Genomic DNA, 22211 nt, shown 5'->3' with positions numbered 1-22211 from the left:
ACCTGCTGGGGTGGGGGGAACCATTTCACAGCAGATGCAGCCAAGGTGTTGGGATCTCAGCCAGAAACCCAGGCACGTCATTTTTCTAGAAGCAACAGCTTTCACTTTTAGCACCGATGGGCAGCACTCCTCAAAGCTCTTCACCAATAGCCAAGGTCAGGGCATTGCCTTCCACTGGGCCTTTGGTCAATTTATTCCCTACTTTAAAAAAAAAGGGGAAGAAACACAAAAAAAGGGTATTTGGGAACTGTTTGGCTTTTGATATGGATTTTTCATTGAACAGCTCTGAATTCCTAAATGCTGGTAGCCATAACTGAGAAGACAGAGTAGGAGTCAAAGTGCAGGTTCTGTGGTCAGAAGCTGATGTATCTCCCAGCTCTACAGTGTACCAAAACTTATTATCCAGTAGGCACAGCACAAATGAAACAGATAGAGAAATAGATATCCTGATCTGGTATGGAGGCATTCCTGGACATCTCAGCTAAGTTAGATAGCTGTTGAGGATTAAAGGCAATATAATGAATCACAAGTTTTATGCAAGTCGAAGAGGTCTCCGTTTGACAGCGTTGTTTAATAGGCAAGAGGCTGTTGAGGAATGCAGTATAGTCCCATGGTTTCTTAACGAAAAAAAGAATAACAAATGCTGAAAAACTCTGCCAAACAACAAAGCTTACATTTTATACACGCTCATCAATTTAACCCTAAAACCTTAAAAGCCTCAGGGTGATCCCAACGCCTTTAATACCAAAGGCCCTAACTATGCCACAGATCAAGCACCAAGCCCAAGCCTGCTTTGTCTAGAAAGATGAAAGCACACTCAAACAGGTGAAGGCTTCTTTGGAATCATCACCTGCAATTAAGCAAAGGAAAACTAAGAGGAGAAGAGGTAAGCTGAACTTGCTTTAAAAAGACACCACGGGAGCAGGTGGATGCTTGCTAAGGATAGCTGTGGTGTCTGCTGTCATTCTTTCACCAAATGATGTGCATTCATTGGGATTTCCTGAACGTTAACAACAGATCACTTGGTGGGAAAGTTGGGTGGGTGCTGCAAAAGCAAAAAGAAATCTTTTTTTTTTTTTTTCCCTTGTATATCATTCTGGGAAGAATGTTGTTGCCAAGCTGCTATGGACAGAAATACCAGGGCTCTGTCTGAGTAAAGCAGTGCCACAGATTTCATTTGGGGATATGAATAATTACTTATCATTCTTCATTGCATTAAAACCAATAATTCGTAAATAACTAAACATTTAGTTTAAAATGGGGTCTGTAAAATCTTAATGTTTTCCTTAGAAGGCCAGCTCCTAGAGTCATACATTTCAATTATTAATTTTGGAAGAGAGGATGTTTTTAGCCATTGCTGCCAAGAAGAAAATCTTGCAAATGTAAGTAAAGGAATAAACACCAGAATGCAAATTTAAACAAGACTGTAGGTTTTTAACTACTGTTGTATAAATATTCCAAGTCACAATAAAATAACAATTACATGTAAGAAGGGAGAAAGGAAAGAGAGTGAATTTACACTAATTTTTAGCTCTTTGTGGCTGTAACCATCTTTGTGTTCTGCATTCGGAAGGCACTTTACACAGTCCCTGAGGACAGATACTGGCTAAGCTGATAATACTATTAATGCTATTAATAATAATATTAATTAGGTTAATAATGATCATAGTAAAATCCATGATAACATTTTCAGTGTTGTTAATCTTTTTAAAGCTTTGTGGAATGACACTATCCATGTGACTTAATTAATTTCATATATACATTTAGAGTCTACCAAAATTCAAGGAATCACTGGCTCCTCTTGTAAAAGTGCCAAGCACTGCCATTCCCATCAATATCTTCCTCCTGGCACACACCTACCCCAAAATTCATAAAATTAAAATGTAAGACTGAACGGTGGAAAATTCTTCTCTTTCAACTTAGCATTTGCAAAAACTTTGTTATCCACCACCAGTATAATCCTCCCGCTTAACCCACTTCGACTCCTAATCCATGCCCAACGGGAGCTCGGGAAAAGAGCGAATCTGAGCAGCATCCCATGAAGTTCACCATCTCCTCCCTTCCTGACCAGGAGAAAGGCTAACCACAGCTAAGGTCCCCCTGCTGAACACCAGCCAGCCCTCCTGGCTTAATTAACTGGGTTTCTATGATTATTCAGGCAGCCCATGATTATTCACAGCCCAGGACCTCTGCTCCCAGCCAGGCACTGGTAGAGCAGAGTGAGCAGAAATAAATCCCATATCCATGGTTCAGCCTGAACAAAAAATGCTCCAGAAAGTGATGATCAGCAGAAAGGAGCGAGTCATGGTACCAACAGGCTTAAAACTTTTATGTGAACCTTTTTCTTCCCCACGTGGGTTTGAGGTAGGTGGCATGGGAGAGGAGGAAGAGATGTGTTTAAATTACTGGCCATAAGGAACGAATCCGATCTGCACAGTGACAGCACAAAACGGACAATCTGAATAAAACTTTCAGATGGAGATTATATAAAGAGAAAATCAATATGGTCAAAATACACAAATAGAGAATTAATGGAGAGGGCTTTTATGGAGTGCTCAGCTGCAAACTCATGGACTGGGCAAAATATGAGAGGGCTTTATATTCTCTTTTTCCCCTTTGTATTTTTCAGGTCACCCTGGCTTACAAAAATCAAGTTGTATTTCTTCTGCTTTGCTTCCTGTAAAATCAATAACAACAATCAATTAAAACTTGTTTTGTGCCAGCAGGCTATTGTTTGTGATAATAATGCACAGAGCTGAAAGAAGATTGCTTTATTTCCTTGACCTCCTCAGCACCCAGATAAATACGGTGTCTGCATTTATCTACAACTTGAAACCGCAACCCTGTCCCCGGGTTGGTTTTTAAATTATATGAAAGAAGATTAGACGTTCTCACACACTGCAAACAGTTTGAAGTATCTGCTTTCAGTATCACTGTAACTGGCTGGGAGATAACATCTAATTTATGCCTAATTCAGCAAAAATTCCCAGTATCAGGCTCAGCCGAGGTTTTATTTTGATTTGAACCCTCTGTGATCCCACTGACTTCGGTCAGTTTTCCTCGAACGGAAGATGTGAAGAGTCAAGGAAAAGACCTGCCAATGAGAAACCTTTCACCATTTATATCAACAGCAAGCTGTGTTCATCTCACGGATGCAGGACCTCTGCTATATAGTTCTGGTACCATATACTGGCTATTCAGACATATACACACACAAACACAAACAGATGTATATAGAAATCTACAGTTATAGATGTATACATATACAGATGTCTGGAGAGAGATAAAGAGACAGAGGCACAGAGGGATCTAGCACTGAAATTCTCTTACATCTCAAGTCGGTACAAAACTTAGTCCCCAATTTTTTCATTTGTTTTACCAAAAGCTCTGAACATCACCCTGGCCACCCAAAGTGCCAGGCACTGTATAAATGCTGGAGCAGCCCTTTCCTCAACAGCTGGTATTTTAAACGTATACGGAAAGCAGGCAACAAACTGCAGGAAGAGCAGAGAAAAGAGGATGAGGTTAAGAGCAGGATCGACTCCAGGCCAGCTATGCACACAGCTTGTCCGGGGGTGGGGTTGCATTAGATCTGAAAACAAAGTCAGAAGGGTTTGTCAACTGGAGATGGGCAAGTTACACAACTATTTGAACATGAGCATGCCTGCCTGCTCAGAAAGGAGATTAGGGACTTGAATACACTTTTATACCTGCTAAATAATTAGTATCAAATAACCAAGTCCACTCTGCGTTTTTCCTCTAAATAGCAAAATGTGAATAAATTGTTTGTTAATTTAGACACGAATGCTTAGATTTTTAAAGGGCCCAGACAGTGTTAGACATGCAGCACCCAACAACTGTCCCTGACATTTGGTTCCATGTTACCACTGTGAATCCTCATAGGCTTATGCTACTTTTACACACTCGCCAAAGAGGCGTTGCACCTATTCTGCCCAGGGAGACTCTTCTCCCCACTCCCCCACGCTGGTCCTTGCAGCCTGGTAAAAAGCATACGGCCCAGCCCTGCAGTTCTGTGAGGGTGATGGACCCTGAGCACAGGCCAGCCACTTTAATGCTGTTCCTTGTACAATGCCTTGCTGTTTGTCCATTCCTTTTTTTTTTTCCCCAAATAAATTCATATAATTTTTTATCTGATAATATTAGGGTAAAGAACAATCCACATGTTCCACCAAGGTCTGATTTCTGAAGAGTTAAACCTAGGACTGGAAAATTGGAAGCAGAGTTGAAGAGACACACCATCAAAACACCTTGTCCATATCTTTTTTACACTTTTAGCTCCATTAACAGCTATTATTTCCAGTTTCGCTGGCATGGCATCCCTAAGCTATTTAGTACCGAGGGCAGATCCTAGTACACATCGCCCTGTCCAAATGCAGCCATGATCCGAAACAATCTCATCACCGCTCCGTCCGTCCTCCCACCACTTACACAGGATAACAATTCAGTGTAAGCGAACTTCCAGGCACAGGTCTCCACCTCTTATTTTTCTTACAAATTTATCAGCAAATGTTGCTTTGTTTGATGTCCTGAGCACAGCAAAACTCTTCTGATCACAGATTCACTCTCTTTGCTTTCCCACTTCAGGCTGCCTGTACTGGGAGGGCACCTGAAGCTGATGCACAGAGAAAGACCGGTCCTTTCGGGCACATGACTGTATTTCTCTACTTATTGATTGCACACTGCACGATGCCTTTAGTTTAATAAACTTCGCGGCTATCCCAAGAAAAAAATGAATAATCAACATCTCCATACCACCACTGTATTCAGCTGGGCTCCAGCAGTGGATGGGAACTCACCATGATCCATAGATGTAACGAACTGCAGAGCAGAGAACGGACAGTTTATCACCATTTCCAGACACACTTTTAAACAGCCTGATTTTATTATACTTCCAGTGTTCATATGGCAAATCAAAGTGCTTTCAAAGAAACAAGAGTTACCCAATTAACCAGAATGAGACAGCAGGAAAAAACACAGTAGATAGGAAAACAGCCTTGCTCCCCACTCCAGATCTATTAAAAAAGTCTGGGTGAACACTTGTATTTTGCCCTGCTGCTTTTAACCTCCAAACTGAGGAAACTAGGCCTGGTATATATTCTTGGAGCTAAAATCATCCTTCTTTGATAATTCCTTTAACCTATATTCAAGCATCACCCCTGTTTCCCTGTGCAGCTATTTTATATAGTTGGCAAAACTTCCAGGCTCTCCCTGGGTGAGCCTCCCGTGAGCACAGCAGAGGCAGGGATAACCTGGAAGGAAAGCTTAGAGAGCCTGGAAGTGGTAGACATCAGCAGAAGGTGGTGGGCAAGAACTCGGGTGGCTCCTGGATGGTGCTCCCTAGAGCTGCAATTTACCCAGCTAAGATCGGGAGCAGACAGGCCGAGGTGAATCCCACCTTTAAGGAGTGCTTGTTACAAAGACAAAAAAATATGCATTTTTTCCAGTCTATTCAGGTCTCACAGCCCTTGAAAAACTGGAAAAAAAATGCTGTACTCAACATAATAATTCTTAAAATCCTCTTGACTATTTCACCTGCCCTTTCTATCTTCCTAATATCTCCTTTTCTTTCAATTTTGCTTTCAGTTTGTGAAGTTCTGATGGAAATACTTTCTGCACGGATGAATAACAAATATCCTCATCCCCACTTCACTCATATGTTCTCTTGGCAGAAATCCCAGGCCCGGGAATATTAAGCCGTCAAGCAGGTAACAGTACTTGGCTTAGGACTCCGGGTCCTTGCAAGAACTTGTACCGGTTGTATTTGAAACATTAACAGAAAAATCAGTGGGACAATACTTCCCGTAACCGAAACCCCATATCGCTCTCGAAAATCCATCAGAGCCAGGGACAAGTCAGTGAGATTGGATGACGAGGGATTTTTTTCCAATGTTTGTCCTTTCTTCCTTTCTGTGTCTTTTACTGGAATATGCTAGCACCTTGCAAAAATCTTTCTTTGCTCACATTTTCTAATTTGTTAAATAGCTTGGGCACCTTTTAAGCTTTGGTTGTGTGTTACGTTCATTGTATAATTCTGTTTCCCTGAATTTTATTAATGATAATCACATTTCTAAATCATCCCCATTATATTTTTATGAGGAAAGCTTTTCTGCTCAGGTCCTTCCTTTATTTGTACTGTGTTTCTCATACCTGCTTTTCAGCATATTTAAATTATGCTATAAATATTTTGAAACAGACTTTTGCTTCCTACAACTGTATTTCTGAGAACTTGAGTGTGTTTCTGTCTGTCAATATTAATTCCATAAAAGCTTGCAAGCAGATTTCTCTTCCTTGGAGTGAAAAACACAGACCTACCATCTCTCATAGCTGCTGCAATCACAGCTCACCAGTCTCTTTCCATCTGATCACAAAATAGGCATGGGGTACTCTCAGTAGAACAGCGTGGCTGACCTTTTCACCATGAAAACTATTATGGATACTGCCCAGCAGAGCCTACCAAAATAGTACACAATTTTGGGTGCCTTTCATTTGGGTGCACAAGCTCAGACTCCTTAAAATGATGTGGTATGCAAGTTCCGACATGTATACCATTCACCTGTTATTTTAGGGCATCCATTGATATTATTTCTCAGCACTTTTGCAGATATGTTTGTTTCCCTTAAAGAATTTCAAGCTGTAAGCCCAGCATATGAAGCATCTTTCCCTTTTCTGCCATTTTTGAAAGCTTTCTCTCTCACATCTTCTTCAACACATAACAATTCATGTTGCTGTGGTTTGGGTTTTTCTTCTTCTTTTCCTGTACTTTGGTGTATTAAGGAAGCAATGTTTATCCAGTTCCTCATGACCACTAAAGCTGCTGGAAAATTTCAATCTTATCTGAAAGAGGAGCAGAGCTTCCAAAAAGTTCATAAAGGCCTTCATGAAAATGGGCAGTCACCCTGAGGAACAGTACCTAAATGAACCTTTTGCTCTCACTGCGAGAAAGGCTACAGCACAATTATATTACTGGAGAATCCACAAGAAGGGAGATATTTCAAATGCCCCAGTGAAGAAAAAGCTCCAGTTCTGCTTGTATGATCTGAGAGATGGGACTGTTCATTGTACAAGATATACAAAATTAAAAGAAATTAGACCTTAGAAATTCTGCTGTTGATAGAACTACTTTCTTATCACTGGCTCCTCATTAACCCAATTATACGTGAGTGGCACAGCCTTTTCTGGAATATTGTCGACTTGTCTTCCCCAAACATACCCGGACAACAAGAACTGAAATGCTTCTGTCATGGTCCACCCCAGAGGTTTTTTATATATAAAAGTGGTACATTTCAGTGGTGCCCAGGATCCCTGGACATTGATCCCGGGTCAGAATCACCAGTCTTCTCCTGTAAGAGAAGGATTAGCATCCTCTAAATTAAAAGCATTAAAGGAAGGCCCACAGACCTGATGCAGCACCACAGGGACCAGTGGCTGGGCTCCGCTTTCTGCTTTAGGACTCCTCCATCACACTTCCAACACAGGTATGGTGTCCCAAAAAGTCCTGTGTTTAGGTTTTGTGAGAGGAAATGGAATCACACCTCTAAGTTTAATCTTGCTTCTTTATATGTATTTCCTTATTATAACATTTATATTTGTGGTTGTTGTTTTTTTCTTAACTTCTATTATTTTGACTTATTACCTTTGGAATTTATTTTATTTGCTACCTTGTTAATCCTGTTTCATCATTTCTTTCTTACATCTCACCATTTTCCTCCTCAGAAAAGGTTTGTAATTTGCAAACACACACAAACACACACACACGTTTAGTGCAGCGCAAAGCAATGTCAGACTTTTCCTTGATTACTTGCCTGAATGGTGTCAGAAAGAAAAAACAGATGTCGGAGGCACAGCTCTTAAAGGCCAAACAGGCCAAATTAAAGGAAAATGAAAAGATGTTGAGGCAAATTCACTCATTCTTCAAACAAACTCATATTCCCTATCTAGGTTTTAAAAAAAATTGCCATTCCTCCAACAGAAATATTCAGGAGTGTTTATGGTCTGCCAGATGATTGGAGTGTAATAAATGTAATTTTGCAAGCTTGTAAAATATCTTGACATTGCCTTAAAGAAACCACAATAAACTACCTGGTTGGATTGCTTTATTTCCATTTCTATACCTTATTAAACCGGTATGCAGAAGATGTAGCAGCAAAACAAGGGAAGTTTACCGATTGCAACACTAGAAATAACTGAAAATAGCTTAAAAATAAATTCTGTTGTAGGCGACAGTCCATTAAAACCCAGTGTATACCTCTTTAAGCTTTGCTACAAGCCAGATCCTTATCTCAGATGCAGGCAGAGTGCCCATTTACTTCAATAGGAGCCGCACATGCATATTCTGAAGCAGAATTTGGTCTGCTGTGTTCATTAAGGGCTTCTGAACTTAAGATGTTACTTTGACGTTCCAGAAAAGACCTGTAGTACAGATAAGCTTCTGTTGATTCTTGGTGAAGCTACCTCTACTGCTGTTTCGGGGCAAGTCCCAACACTGAGCCTGCTAGTGTTCCCCTCAAGCATGACATGCACCTACAGAATAATGAAGACATTGAACTTTTTGATTGACAGAGCCTTATAGAAATGATGCACAGAAAAGAACAATTATTGCAACATCGTGGCAAACCCCATCTTGGACTGAAATTCCCTTGTCATCTGCAGGCTGAGGAGCATGCCAGGATTATAAGTGATTTATAAATGGCTATTGCAGGTACACAAACACGCACGATGTTCTAGGAAGTTAAGTGCTACAACTTCAGACTCAAGAGCCCCAGCAGCGCGCGCTCCTGGCAGCTGCCCAGATGTTCAGAGTCAGTGCCTGGAACTGTGGCAACAGCTGCCTGCACCCCTCGCCCACCTCCACCCACCCAAGGACAGGCTCTGTCATCAGGCAGATCACAGACCTGACTGCCAGGTCCTCTCCAGCTTTGGGCCAACTTACAGCCTTGTTGTGGCTCACGGAAGAATTTGGCCTCAAGAGCCCCATCAGTCACCTCTCCTCTTCTCCTCCCAAGCCCGCCTTGGATGACCTTCCTGTGATGAGAAGGATTTCATCCCTGTGAGAGCATTTCCATAGAAACTGAAACACTGTCAAGGTTCAGGAACAAATAAAAGGATCGAGTAATTTTCCATGTTTGTCAACTTTGGCACAATTTGCACTATTCCGATCAGCGCTGCTCTTGTTCTCTAAAAAGAAGTGCTTTTTTTTTTCTAAGCAGAGGTACTAAATTTGTTCTCATGCCCTAATTTATAAAGGCTTCGCATTGTCTGTCTTCTGGCTTTATCTGGGTTATCACATCACCTCTCTCTTCCTCCCCCCACCCCATTATCCTGGATAAGGGAGATTTTTTTTTATGCTTGGGGTTTCTGCACAGATTGTGAATCTCAGACACTGGCACCAGCACAGGCCAAGCTACCCACAGGGCTCCTCTGCCATCGACAGACCACAGTGGCTATAGACAAGTGAGTGCCACCGTTTACACCCTGGCACATCAGCTTCAGCTGAAATCAATGGTCCACAACACCTGACCCATAGAGGCAGCTTCTGAGAGGCTGGTACACGGGCACCTTTCCCAGCCTTCATCCAAGGAGGGTGACGTCCACAAGAGGAAAAAGGTGGGCAGCAGGAACTGGTGACTTTCTAGTTTTGGAGCATTTCTAGGAGCTTTCTGATGTAAATGACCTTCAGGGAGGAGAGCTGAAGGCCTGGGTCTCTCCTCCTGCCCCTCCATTAGTCCCTCAGGGAGGAGCAGAGCCAGTGGACGGAGGGTGCTACTTGTCCTTGCAGTCCAGGCCAGCAGAGTCAGTGCTCCCATCTAACACATCACCTCCAACGCGCACCAGATCGGAAACCACACATTTAAAAGGACGAGCAAACACAATATTCCTAGTACTCAGAAGCAGAATGAGCAGATCACATCTCCCTATCCATCCTCCTCTGCTCATCGTCTTTGAAGATGCTGCAGTGCAAATGACCTTGCTCGTGCAGCGTTAGAGCCCACTCCAGTCCTCAGCAGCGTGGGTGAACCAGCACAGCCCTCCCGGTTAAAACAAGAAACGCGCATTCTAGCTACGGTGAGCCCTATCTCGGCACGATTATGCATCTATCTAGGAATTTGTTTCATCCCCGTGCCAGAGATTCAACCTCTGCAAAGAGCAAAACTGCAGCAGCAGGTTTTTTCCGATGTTAGGTGCTGAATGACACAATAAAATAAAAATGATCTCTTTCATTTCCCATAGCACCTTCTCTTGGAGGGTCTGACACGAGAATACACCTTATTATACCTCTGCAGTTTGTAATCCCGGAGATCAGCCTTTACACACGTGGGGAAAAGGAGCTATACAGAGCTCAAAGGATTTCACTAAGACTAAACAAAAAGTTTATGATGGAGGCAGGAGGGAGACATGGCACTGCAGATTGCTCTTCTGTCTTTTAGTCCTAATATTGCTTTTATTGTACAGTCCTGCTCTCCACGGGTCCTGCTGCTTCTTCGCTGGTGAAAGGAAATACCTATTTCCATTTTTATACCATATCGCAGGCAGAGGCAATGAAAACAGGCATCAGACTAATGTTTTAGCTGCAGTTTGACAATGGATTCATTAAAACAAAACGGCCCTGCAGATTTGGATTATAAACAAAGCAATTAACAACGGCCAAAATTTGCAACCTATTAAAACTATTTTGGGAGCCAGGCCCTCAGTGGTATCTCAGAAGGTCACCTCAGAAGGGCACACCAGCTGCTATCAGCCCAGCCTGTGGCTCCTTGGCTCTGGTCAGTGTCAAATCCATCCCTTAGCGCACACCCCAAAGCAGCCCTTGAGTCAATCCGTGTATTTCCAGCTCCCAATTAATTAATTCAGCAGCTGGCTGACACCACACCCTCCTTCCCCGGCCACACTCATTATGCCGGGCCCAGGGGGAGAGCGGGGGTGCAGATGCTGTTGCACTCTTTTATTTCTGGCATACGCCTGGAGTGCCGCACCGGCTGACTCGTGCGGGGGATTGCTCCCATCCCGGGGTCGAGGCTATTTCAGCCAGCCCTGGGAAAGGTCAGGAGAAGCAGCCCTGACACATGCAGACCTGGCAATCATCTCTGTCCCAGCCTCCAAAACCAAAGTACGGGGAAATTCACCAATTTTCCACAGTACTGATGCCAGTCTGCATCTCGCTCTTGGGCTTTCCAGGCTGCCACGGTCCCCCACGCACCCGTCGGAGCGGGGCAGGAGCAGCACCTGGCACGCGACTCAGAAAAGCTGCATTCACCCAGGTGCACTCAACCTGGAAGGCTCTTGGCAGGCAGCGACAGTGATTGCAGCCAGGCCTGAGCTTTTGCCCCAAATTGGTTTTAAGTATTTTAAAACCAGGACTTGAAATAATGATGCCTGGACTTGGGCTCCAGCCAGTCCTTACCCATCACCTGTGGTTTTAAGAAACACCAGCTCTGTTGCTGGGAGTCACAGGGATGTTGCTTATTGTACACGTTGTTCTTTCAGCATCCAGCAATAATGCGACTTACTGTATTAGTACTCTTATTTTTTCACCTTTTTTTTTCCCTACGACCATTTATCAAAATCTCACTCCTCTGTAAGAGCTTTGGACACTCTGGCATAGCTCCAGTTATCACTTCAAGTAGAACTTACAGGTTATGGTACTTACAAAACTCTCCTATATACTCCTAAGTGCATATAATAGACTCAAAAATATAATTTGTTATATTATTTGCCCCATCTCTATAAACGATTAAGGATTCTCTTGAAAACTTTAACATGCCAGTGACTTTCATTTAGATGTATTTTCAAAGGATGCCAGTAATTCTCTGAGGCTGGAAATAATGCTGGAACAGCAGCACGCTCCTTTCACAAAGGAGACGCAAGTAAGTCAGCTCATAATAAATTGTGTAGTGTAATAGTTAGATAATAGAGATACTACAGTACATGCTTTTGTTTTAAGAAGTTTTGAATTTCTAGATAGCTATGTAATGCCCAAAAGTTTCTTATGTTTTAATCACAATACAGAACAGTCTGGATATTTACCTTAATTATTCATGTTGAGGTTTTCAAGGTTCTTTGTCTTTGTGTTCCCATCCTATGAACTCATCAAGCATCAAAGTTTGAAGGGTTTTTTTTAGCTTGTGTTCTGAATATATTATAGTTGGCATCACACCATAAAACACTTTGGCAGCCAAACAAATAGCTTTACATGAAACCCAACATAATCGTGGGTTATTGAAATATGCTTCCTGTACATGCCTGGAATTCCCCTAATTAGCAGAGTATTTTCCAATCTGTCCAAAATGTGTCATGCCAAAACCATGATGCATTTTCCCTCTTGTCCACCCAGGGCAATCAACCATTTTGCTCCATCAGTTTTGGAGAGCCACCTGTAACATGAAGGGAAATGAATCACTCAAAATCTCTAAATGCATGATTTTTTGTCCCATTGACTTCATATAGAGATTACTTGGCCAAAAGTCTTTTACAGGGTAACCCAAAGCAATTACATTTGACAAAACACTATATATAGCCAACCTTGGGTTTTTACACAGATGCTTTGCCAGCCAACACTACAACTCCCAGCATGCCACGTTGCAGCTCACACCTGCAGAAGTTTTCTATTTTTTTTTTAGATGAATTGTATTTTGGGAAATGTAGTTCTGAGCAGCTACACACCTCCCACCTACTTTAAGATAATAAGCTGGTGTGAGACAAGTCAGACCCTAAATATCAGACAGCTTACCAATGCAGCCCTCCACTGGCAAATGCATGAGAAACTCCTTTATGATTTTAAAAAAAAAAATACACTTTTCCTTTCTAGAGTTCACTGAAAATGTCTATCCTGGACACACCTCCGTCATTGATACTGGAGAAGACTTCAGCTATATAATGATTATTCTGTACTTCATTATCCACTGTGCACCTAAATTCCCAGGCAGAAGTAGCTCCAGCTTAAAAGCTTTCTGTGGTTTTCAGCACAGAAACTGAAAAAAAAAAAAAATACCACATGCCCTTGGTGACCAATCATGCAGAATAAACACCAGATACTGATAAACTCTGATTTCAAGGTAAATGCACCCATAGGCTGGAATGTATTCAAATAAATCTTTCCATGTAATGAACAAATGTTGAAGGTCAAAAACTATATGCAGATAACTCACAAACAGCAAAAGAGACTGAACCATACAATAAGGTGTTCATTACAAATAAACCACCTCCTTTATTGATTAGATACAGATCTTTTAATAAAACACTTCATAAGTCTTCAAAAGAAGAGAAACAGTCTGTGAAAATGAAGAGGAAAAAAACTTTCCTTCTATTGTGGTGAACACTACCAAAGTTTGAGAATATAATACATTGTGCAAAACCAGATTCACCTTCCAACATTAATTTCCAGATTTTGAAACTGTGCACTAGTTTTTGAACATGTTGACCTGGAGTATTAGCTTAGATGATGCATAATCCAGTTGATTTTAGCACTGATTTATGGCCTCAATTATGGAGTTCTACATCAATCTAGAAATTAATATTTCAGTCTAAACACCCTTTCACATTCTCCACAATATAACTTGTCACCGTTAATCTCCAGCCTTGATGTTAAACATCTCCTTGCTATCAAACTGTAAGTACAACATGGACTATATTTTCTGTGCTGCTGGAAAGAATGATTGAAGAGTGAATTGATCGAAAATCTTGATTTATCTTGTCTACAATTTTCAGTAGTGTGCCGTGATTTATATACCAGAGAAGGTTCTTTGATTAGCTTGCCATAGTCTAGAAAGGCTAAACATGACGGGCATTAAAATTTCAACACAAATGTTATCTCTGCAGTAAGCACAATAGTGACATCTTGTGCCTATCAATACATGTATTAACCGAAGTTCTGACGCTTCTCAGTAGAGATTTACCTCCAGAGCTTTGAGGTTTGAGTGATCAATATATAACCTACTTTGATGCAATCCACACACCAAACTACATTAAAATAACATTAGGGCTTGCTTTAAGCTGACAACAGCCAGGAAATGCAGAGTTAAGGGCAGAAACTCTACCTTTAACCAATCCTTACATAATTTCAGATCCTGAAAGCAATGTGTGATTTTGTGCCACAGTAACCAGCTAGAGCACGATTTCAGTGCTCCAGTTTTCTAGGCTTTAGCTATGTTACATACCCAGTCCGATTGTTTTAAATCAACTGTAACAGACCCTTTTATAATGCATAAAGAGATCCATAACGTCCTCTTGAACAACAGACACCCGCCACAGGAAGGACTCCAGCTCTGCATTTGCCTCCTTCCCTGACGCAAGGCTCTGCATAGCGGCAGCTGGGACCCCTCACTCTCCTCCTGCTGCGGGCTCCTGACCAGCCCTGCCCAGGAAGGACTCTGGGTACTTTTCCTTACAGCCACCAAAGAAGGTCTGAGATTCAGTCATTTAAGTGTCCTAACAAATATAAATGCATCCTGTGAAATAATTGCAGTGCATTAAAATGTTGGTCTTCAAGAACATTTGATTAGACATTCAAGGGATATGCCAGTTTTAGCAAACGTATGTTAACTTCATTAATCTGAAGCGGTTTTCTTAGTACAAAACTTTTCTAGTGTAAGCTCCACCAGTTCCGCAGAATTGGGTGAAAACCTCCATTTTCTCCTGAGAGGCAGACAGTTACCTGTGTAGGCTGTTCATACCCAGCGCACCCATCCCACCCAGAGAACACCCAGAGCCTTGCCATTCAACTCCTCCACATCAGATGAACGATATTTTCCCCCTGCATTGTCCACAAAGAGCCTCTTCCGTCATGACTTTAGGATTGTTCATAACTTTCTAGTGTCAGATATACAATCTGCTTAAACATTAATGGCAAAACTTACTGTGAGGTAAGAAACACACCAACAGAAGATTATTGACAGAGGTAGCACCTTCTCTGCCAAGCACCAGGATGCTTTCCAAGCAGGACTCCCTGCTCAGCTCAAAAGAACCTTTTGGGCAAAACTGAGAAGCTGTTGAGCAGAATAGTTATATTTATCGCACCTTAGGGCAGGGAAAGGAAGACAAATGTAGAAAAGCCACAGGAGTCTGTAAGGTCTGACACAGCTGGACTCGATGATCTTAAAGGTCTTTTCCAACCTAAATGATTCTGTGATTCTAATTAACGAAGCTGAATTCAGCCAGAAGAGCTGGGTTTGTCTGTTGTGAAAATGTCTATTTTGTCACTTGTGTTTTCAACAGGTTGTGACTGTCAGCTGGGATCTGCTAGCAGGCACTCAATGCCACCCTGAGTATTTAAAAGCACTGGCTAGAAGTAAGATTAACTCAGAAGGAACAAGGCAAAGATGACCACATCTTCAGGCCTCTCAGAAACAACAGGGAAATAGTATTGTTTCTGCCAGCCCTGTAGAAACAATGAAGAAAGCCAATTTGCAAGGCCAGTAGATCCCATAAATGCTCCCTACATGCCCCCCCAGCAGAAAACATTAGATAAATAAAGTGTTATTTGCTGAAACCTCAGCTTTTATGCTTCTTCTACTTAGATATTGAGGAGGCCAGATGAGTTTTATATAATTTGGTGAGACTGCAGCCCACACTCTTAAAGCTGCAAACCAGTGATTACAGTGCATGTTCATGTAACCAAAATTTTCACTACTGTACGCATTACGTGTATGCATGGTCACCTAATAAAACCTCATTTTTTAAAAGCTTCCACTCCCAAGTTTCTACAACAACAGAAGGAGATTACTTAGTTAATGTATAAGATCAGCATGTAAAAATTATATAAACTGAAAAAAGATTAAGAACTTTTTTGAAGGCTACAAATTCAGATTTATTTTCTTCTTAGGTTAATGTGTACTTTCTGCTTTCATAGTTCACCTGCACTAACATTTGAGGAAGATAAATGAGGTGATGGGTGCTTTTGGCCCAGGATTCATTTGCTTGTGTAACTCAGACCTAATTGCAGGTCTGCACTGCAGTCCTTAAACTCTTTTGTACAGAGCATGCATAATCAGCAGACTTGGATGATTCTGCTTATACCACAGTTAAATGCCTTGAGCAAACACACTATTATAATTTTGCACCAATTTGAAAATATCCATTTAAATGTTAAATGAAGAGGAACTAATCAATAAAAACATGCATAGAGACTCTGGGGAAGTACACTGGAAAAGACAACAATAATCTGCCATTAACATGCAAATAAAGACACAGCAGGAAACAATAAGAGTATTGACTTCACTGCAATACTTTAGAAAGAATGTTTTACTAAAATTTGGGCCAAATTCAACTTTGATTTAAATCACTGTAAACACAGACCAGCTCAATTTGACACAGCGGGGAAAGGAACAGAACCTCCGAATGCTGGAGGCATGCAGACAGCTACTGATCCTGCTGATCGGCAAGGCTGGCCACCGCCCCTGCGCTGCATTTGGTGTAAGGTGCTGTACAAGTATTTTTCATTAGATTGACTAAAAAGCTTAGTATCTGAGACTGCATACAAACCGAGTATGGAGAGAAAGGAAGAAGTAACATAATGTACAATCAGAGGCTTGAACCGGCCAAGACCTTTTTTTCCCCAATCTACCTAATTATAGATGCACTGCTATGCATCTATAGCCTTCTACTTAAGGCTTACGAGCTAGTTCCCTGAAAGGTGCACATCAGAAATAGATACTAAATAAAGGATTAAGTCACCAGGAATAGAGAGATATAGACCAGAACTCTCTGTATCAGAGAAGAGAAAATAAAAACATGGACACATGGGGAAATGTACTTGGTTGGCTTCAAAGAAAACTGGAGAAATCATAGGCAAGAGCACGTAGAATGGTACTGACAGAGGTGTGAAAAAGGTTGAATGCAAAGCCTGAATTTTTTGAAGCAGGAAAGAATAATCTCTTTGAAGAATAAAAAAGATGGAAAGATAGGCAAGGAAGGTTTTTGTAGGGGCTGCAACAAAGAAATGCAATGCACAGGAATAAAATAAAAAAAGCTCATAGTAAGTAGAAAAGTAAGTAGAAAAGCAAGTAGAAAAGCTCATAGTAACCAAGATACAGGAAGAAAGGGGATTTCTTTTGAGAACTAGATTGCTAGACAATTTGACAACAGTTCATCCTCAAATCCACAATTCATGAACCCATTGTGCCACAGGATAACACTTGGGTTCCCTCTTACACAACTCAGCTACAACTAAGCTACTGCCACGCTATTGCCACCCAAGTGAAAACAAAAAGCTCATTCAGGAGTCAGAATCAACACCTGGAAACTCACTGTTAGTCAATACTAGTTTGCCTTGTGAATATACAGACTCAGTAGCTTGGACCAGTCAGATATTCGTGGAAAGCAAAGATCTTTACATTCACTAAGATGGAAATGTGTCTTTTAGTTCAAAATGATGAGTATTTTTTCCGCACTTTGTAGGGCCTCATTTTAGTTCTTGCTGGCAATGATACAACCTCCCCATCGTGCTGACATTGGACAAGTGAAAAAACTGCAGTGTACTTCTCTGTGTTATCCCAGACACTGTCGGCTGCAGATTGTCACCTGTAGGCTGTAAAGGGCTTACTCCTTGCTCGTCTTGCTGTGTTCCTTACCTGCCTTGAGAGCCTTTGCTCTGCAAAGGAGGCAGTTACACTTCACTCCTTAACCACTGACTGTCCTTTCCTGCAGTTCTTCAGAACTGGCACAGAGGAAGGTAAAATTTAAGTGAATATCTGAAAAACAGAAGGCATGTCCTAGCACTGCTGTCATGCTAAAACAGACCAGTCATCCTGGCAGAGACTGAATGCTCATTCAGCCAAGATGCTCCACCTGGAGAGAAAAAATGATGGACTCCGCTACAATGAACAACCTTTTGCAAAAGGGGGATGAATTCAGTCACCTCCCTGGCTTCTTTTCCCCACTTGCAAGGGGACACAAAGATGCAAGTTAAACCAGAAGAGTTTCTTTCTTTGCCAAAACTTCTTTGCCTTCCTTTAGTGGCAACTTATTTTCTTCAAGTGCCAACAGTTATCCATGGGATTATGGTCCCCAATACTTTGGAAACAGCAATGTGAGTAGTATTAACGACAAAACCCAGACCCTCCTAATTAATCCATTCAGGGTAATATCTTGCCTGACTTTGGAACTATTTGGCTTTTCTCTCTGCTAGCAGGTCTGGACATCGGTTAGTGATCTGCCTTCCATAGTTCACTAACAAAAACCAGAGCAAATAGGTCGGCCCCTATTTGAGAATGTGAAGCAAGTGAAGACTCCTAATTTGTTTTCACATTTCTTTATAAAAGCTGGCACAGACTCCCCTATCTTGCCCTTAAACAAAACCTCTCTAGTTACACAGTATTTTAGCAATTGCCACCTAATTTATCTGCTTGACAAATCTGACTTTAGATGCTCAGCCCATCTTATACACCTGATCTCAGTGAAACCTTTAAATTTAGCCTGAGCATAAAATATTGAATACTGTTTCTATTTATACACTTCTGTGACCACACTAAGAAAAAAAAAAATCACCTGATGAATCAGAGGAAAGGAGCACTGGCATTGGCCCACGCTCTGATCTCACTCGAGCCAGCCTGCTGCCTGATTAATGAGTTGTGATATCATAGTCTGTGAGGAGGCATACATAAGTGGCAAGGAGAAGAATAGCACCAGACACTGTCAGGCTGTCTCTGTCTAAATCAGGGGAATAAAAAAAAAGGTTATGGTACAGATTCCTACAAAGGAAGAAGGAAATCCTTCATATATCAAGGCTGCTGGGTTTTTGAAGGTTTGTTGGGGTATTTTTCCAATAAAGATATATAAAACTAGCCCTTTCCCCAAAGCGCAGAAGAGTTTTATGAAAGTGCTTTAAACCATTAGTAGTTACTGGAAAAACAAAGGGTATTTTTTAACCTGAAGAAGTCATTGTAGCTGACAGCTTTTAAAATTGCTTTCTGTTTTGCTTACAAACCAGCAAAAGGAATATCTATGGTTTCTCGGAGAAAGATGCTTCTCACAGCTATTGAAAACGAAAACTGATGTGTCAGGGGAGAAGGATATTTCAAGGTCAGAGCTGGTCAGGGGAGACTCATTTCTGTCTTTTAAGATGAATTTCTTAATAATTTTCAAATATGGTATCCAGTACATATTGCTAAAGTTTCACCTAGCCCTATTGGCCCTTGGAGTTTGCAAGAGACTGTGCAGAGAAGAGATAAATATTTTCTGGTTATATTATTGGACTGGGATTCAGGACTACATTTATCCCTGGGTCTTCCACAGATTTCCTAAATTACTTCAGAGAAATTTTTTCCACCGTATCTCAAAGTTCCAGCTGCAAAACATGGAAAATAAAATAGAAGTGTTTTGGATTACATTCATTAAAACATACATAACGATCACAGGTATTTGACCATGTTTATATGATAGTCTCAAGGCTCTCTTTAGCGCCCTTGTATTAAACTTTCTCAATAACAGTGCAGTGGTCAGGAGCTCCTGGTCAGTCCTGCTCCCTATTTGCTTGTAAGTGGCATGCAAAGACACAGGAAAAGTATGTGGAGAACATGGCCTCGGCATGCAAATGTCCCTAGGTCCCAGTGACTGCTGCTGTCTCTGCTTCAGCCACTTGGGAAATGAAGCTATGGGACATTGATGATAGCTGGAAGGAACGCACCAAATAGCTGAAAAAGGAGTGTTTGGAGGCTGGATTTAGGGCAGCAGTGCCCTGGGCATCTTTCTCTCGCTCTCTCTCATTAAACTAGAACTGGGGAATAGGCATGCTGGTAGGGCAGCATCCATATATCCCTGGTATCAGGCCCTGGGTAGCAGTCAGGAGGAGATGGCTAAGGACGGGGTTGGTACAAAATGATCCCTCTCCAAAAATATATTATCGAACATCTGACAACCCATGACTTAGGGGCTTCCTCCAAATGTCCTGCAGGCTTTTCCCACAGTCGTTTTGGTGATCTCTCACGAGAAAGGGACCGAGTTCTGCTACAACAGAAGGATTCAAGCCAGAGAAGATCCCCTTCTGCAGCAGGGAAGAATAAGTGTTCTTACCTCAGGTTTTACTTCCCAGGATTTTCCCAACACTTAATAAAAGGCAGTCACCTAGAAGAAGTTATGGACCCAATGTGAACAAGAAAGGACTTCTTGGACCCTTCTTGATACCCTCATCAGAAAAAAAAAATGTTCGTTAATTACTGTTGTAAGTCCATCCTTAAAATCTTGCAAAATGTACCCACTTATGTCAGTGAAGAAGACACAGTCTTCCACGGAAGTATGTGGAAATAAAAAAAATTGTACTATGAGGGCCATCATTTTACTTCATATTAGAAAAATGATGGACTTAAGCTCCATATGCAAATTAATATAAACACAATAAAGCTACATGTAAGTCTAGCAGATAGGTAATATCTTTTCTTAAAACCAACCAGCTTCCAGGGATTGATTTTTACCATAGAGATTCCAGTTTATAGCACCATTTTTCTAAGTGATTCTCTGCACTAGAGTATAATTTAGATGATGGATCCTTCTCAATTACTGTCCATTAGAAGACAGGAAAACATTAAGTTCAAGTGAGTATTATGAGAATTATGGGTTACCCTTTAAGTGAAGAGATTGTAAGTGAAAATTAATTTTTAACATGTTCATTTCTGATGTTATGTAGCATGATTTTGAGCAAAAAAGCTTTCCTACAAAGATTATTTTTTCAAGTAAAAGCGTCTTTCATTAAAGAAAACAACACAGTGCAGCATAGTAAAACCATCTAACTGCAGAGGTCCTCAAACAGCAAAAATTGCAAAGTATTTCACGTGACTTCCCTAACTCATTTTAAAGGGACCCTGCACCATAAGGTAGAGGATGGCTGATATATGCTGCACATGTTCTGAGCATGCAGATGTTAAAGGGCTGTGAGAGGGCACAAGTCTTGTCCAGCACAGGGGTAGTACCTTCACGAAACACACCTGTGTTGCATGTGCGCATTTTCGTATAAGTCAAAGTGGAAGCTGAAGGCTCTTACCTATAAACATTTTAAAGAGTAAAATTTTAAACCAATTCATTAAATTTTAAACTAAACTTTTCCCTGTGCAAATTCCACGTTTGCTCATATAGACATGCCTAGTATTTGCAGCTCTTCATTTTAGTTACTCATTTATCAAATTTGCCTAGGAAGTTCAGAAAGCCAACTTGCAAAATGCAACCCCTCACATATAATCTCGATACTGAGACTAATTTAGAGACATAACACGACCATCTTGCATTTGAAAGACATTTCTCTGACCTACTTTTTCAAAATAAAGCTAAACAAACTTGAGGATTCTTTCAGACTGGATTTTTTTTTTAATTGACAGTATAGCTTAATAAGAAACGTCATGTGTTTACCCTTTGAAAATGACTGGAACAACTTCCCCAATATTATTACAGAATAAAATCTTTCTCCCTCTGTAGAGACCCATGTGGAAACAAGAGAAGATGAACATTTTGCATAACACAAAGAACAATTGCTCTGCAGCTGCTGCCATGACCCTCAGGCTACACTAGAGTCATGGCCCACTTCTTTTCCCCTATAGGGATCTTCTGGTTAATGTATCCATTTAGTTTACAGCCCAAGTATAAATCCTATTTTATGCCAACTTACCGAGAATTTCATAGCTGGTTGCTATCTCTCTGTGTGGCCTGCACATACCCATACAATAAAATATCTGCATTTAAGCCCTTTCTGACACTACGTGAAATCTGAGGGATTTGTGTGGTGAAATCTTTGTCCTCACGATGTGATTGATAAAATTCCTAGGGCCAGGAAGTCACCATAGGTCCATTTCTTTGTTCAGTGTATCCGGAAGGGATGACTTGGTCTGTCTATGTAATAACTTTGTTAATATTCAATAATTAACATTCAACAGCTTTCAGAACTAACACGTAATGCAAAATATTCCTAGGAATACAATGCAGACATGAGAGATTCCTTTACAGATGTCCATACATACTCAGTCAGTCATCAATATTGTCCAGGATTTGCATTCTCAGGGCACCTTCCATGTGAAGCCCTTTACCAGGATTAGTTAAGCCTCTCACAGCACATCGGTGAAGATGGCAGAGCTCTCAACTGCTAACACTGAATAAAAAAGCATGTTACAGAAAAGGGAAAAGTCCTGATGCAGGGTGAAATATTGGCCTTTTCAAGGTCAAAAGATGTTTTGATTTCAATTAAATAGAAACAGGAATTGGGCTCATTTGCTTTCTAT

The sequence above is a fragment of the Nipponia nippon genome, unplaced genomic scaffold, assembly GCF_047370975.1.
Source record: "Nipponia nippon isolate SJK-2023a ecotype South Korea unplaced genomic scaffold, ASM4737097v1 scaffold_1, whole genome shotgun sequence".
Classification (NCBI taxonomy): domain Eukaryota; kingdom Metazoa; phylum Chordata; class Aves; order Pelecaniformes; family Threskiornithidae; genus Nipponia; species Nipponia nippon.
Note: the sequence above shows the minus strand (reverse complement) of the source record.